Consider the following 2,991-nt stretch of genomic DNA (forward strand, 5'->3'; position numbering starts at 1 on the left):
ACAAGAGTAAAATGTATTCAATTTCAGTAGGACTAATAGATTCAAAAGGTTTAATTCTGGAAAACATGGTCCTCCATCAACATCCTATCCATTTATTAGGATAGTTCATTTTTTAGCCACTGAAATTGAATGCTTACCATCATTATTTTTATCTTATATTCTAAAAGAATAAAAGTTAAAATAATTTCAAAATTTTACTTTATACTCCCATCATTTTTAATAAATTACATAAAAAATATATCTCTACATCTTAACTGTTTTGTTTGGTGTGCTGTGAGTGCATGCCATTATTTTTTGGATTCCTTTAACTCAAACATGGCAGCAGTTATAGTCTTTCCGATATCAATTGAAGAACTAAAACGTTGACCGTATGTTGGTCGCTGACGCACATTTAAAATTGAATGAAATATTTTTTATTATACAAGGACTGTCGAAATTATGTTCTAAAATTTACGCAACTTTGACAGAACTGTCAAATATGACATTTTGCCCTCGCAGGCAGATAGTTCTGTTACTTTTCTACAAAAAAGGTATACTTCATGACTTATGAAAAAATGAACGGTTGTCAAGACAATTAAATTTTTGTATTTTGTGTATAGCCACAACCGGGGACACAACGCAACAGAAAAAAAGTTGAGAATGAAACATATGGATTAAAAGAGGTTACTTCAGTAAATGCTCGATATGTCCTCCATCTAGTTCAATGCACTTCCTTATTCTTTTAAGATTACATATAGTATCTGTTTCTTTTTGTTCTGATAAAGTCTCCGACCTTGAACACGCACCATCAAGTATTAACAATCACATAAAAACAATTGAAGAACTAAAACAAGACAATATGCAACTAATGGAAGAAATAAAGTCTCTGAACTCTCGTATTAATGATTTAGATCAACATACTAGACTTAATAATTTGGAAAAATAAGGTGTTCCTGAAAAACGGAATGAGAATTTACTCGGCGTTATTGTTAGAGTGTCAGAATTTCTCGATCTCAACCTGGATACCAACTGTATTGAGTCAATATATAGAGTTCGATCGTTTAATCCTGAAGTTCCCAAGAGTATAATCGTTAAATTCAGCTCCTCAAATATAAAAAATCTTATTTTAAATGCAGCCAAAGCTAAGATAATTTCTAGCCCTAACCGAACACTAGCAGTTGAACATGTTTCAAATAATTTGTATATTAATGATCACTTAACAGCTGAGAATAAACTTTTATATAAAAACACTAGACTTACAGCAAAAGCCAAGTATATTTGGCTCAAAAACTGCAGTATTTTCGTTAGAACGAACGACTCATCAAAAATAACGCTGATTAAAAATTCAGATCAGCTTTGTAATTTGTAAGTTCAATTGTATTCACTATTATTTCTTATCTTTGTATGGTTTACGGATCATCAGATCGTCTATCTGTGACTTATCAAAACGTTCGTGGGCTAAGATCAAAAACAGCTCAATTTAAATTGAATACAGTGAACAGTAATGCCGACCTGAATTTTTCTGAAGGAGTCGTGGTTGAACAATAGTGTGTCCGATAGTGAAATTTTTACTAATAGCCACTCTGTATTTCGGCGCGATCGCAATCGCGATAGTTCTGATATTGGTAAACGTGATGGAGGTGGGGTGCTAGTGGCAGTACGATCCGATATACAGGCACTGAGAAGATGTGATTGGCAAAGTGAAGCGGAGGATATATGGGAATCACTTGTAGTCGACAAGAGAGTTAAAATACATTTATGCTGCGTTTATTTACCTCCAGCTGATATCTATGCCGCTGCTTGCTTTAGTAATAATCTTTATAAACTGTTTACTTCTCTACCTGATGACATATTTCTCATATGTGGTGATTTCAATTTACCTAGTGTCAATTGAGTCTCTGTAAATAATTGTTTACACTTCACTCTTTTAAATGTTGATCAAAGATCTTCTACATTAATAGACACAGTTTCCTATTGTGGGTTAAAACAATTTAATTCAGTATTAAACATTAACAATAGATTATTAGATTTAATTTTATCTAATTGTGATAACATATGTAGTTTACAATATTGCAACAGTTCATTTGTTGATGAGGACGCTCATCATCCATGTCTTGAATTTATTTTCTCTTGTCCTTTAATTAAATCACTAAGTCTAACAATACTTTTATACCCAACTTTAAAAAAACTAATTACATTGCAATCAATAATTATTTAGAAAATATCAATTGGTATGATCTTTTTATGAACAAAAATATAAATGAATCTATCTACTTTTTACGATGAAATTAATTATGTTATAACTAATTATGTTCCTAAGAAAATTGTAAATAAGAAATTTCCTTTCTACTTTTCAAACAATACTATTAATGTTATTAAAGAAAAAATAAAATTTCATAAAAAATGGAAAACTTATAGAAATGAATCCGATTATAGATTGTTCTGTACTTTAAGGCATAGGTCTAAGAAACTTATTTTAATTATATAAAATCTTTAGAAGATGCGATACCTAAAAACACTAAAAAATTTTGGCAGTATGCTTCTCCTCAAAAAAGTCGTGGTTCTTTTCCTAATTCTAATGGCGATAATTTTATTTTCAATGGTGTAGACAATTGTACGCATTTTGCCAATTTTTTTCAAAGTGTCGATGAACCGTATGACCAGTGTCCTATTAAAATCAATAATTTCAATAATATCAATAATATTAACAATGTAATTGTAACGAGAGACGAAGTATTAAATACTTTAATTGAACTGGACGAAAATAAAGGGGCCGGACCCGACGGTATTTCCTCAATTTTTTGTAAAAAATGTGCATATTCTCTTTGTAACCCTCTCACTTTATTTAACAAGTCTCTTGAAAAAGGAGATTTTCCCGACACATAGAAGCAAGCTTTTGTGATTCCTATTTACAAAAAAGGTGATAAAAACGAAGTTTCCAACTATCGGCCAATTAGTAAATTAAATATTCTTAGTAAACTTTTTGAACGTAGGTATATGTTATAAGCATTT

The 2,991-nt window shown here is 30.7% G+C and overlaps 1 pseudogene; it reads left to right on the plus strand.

Moving 5' to 3' along the window:
• Positions 1-1,383: 1,383 nt before the first annotated feature.
• On the plus strand, positions 1,384-2,467 carry LOC111692697 (annotated as a pseudogene).
• Positions 2,468-2,991: the final 524 nt, after the last annotated feature.

This window comes from Anoplophora glabripennis, unplaced genomic scaffold (assembly GCF_000390285.2).
Source record: "Anoplophora glabripennis isolate ALB-LARVAE unplaced genomic scaffold, Agla_2.0 scaffold1380, whole genome shotgun sequence".
In the NCBI taxonomy this organism is placed as follows: Eukaryota; Metazoa; Arthropoda; class Insecta; order Coleoptera; family Cerambycidae; genus Anoplophora; species Anoplophora glabripennis.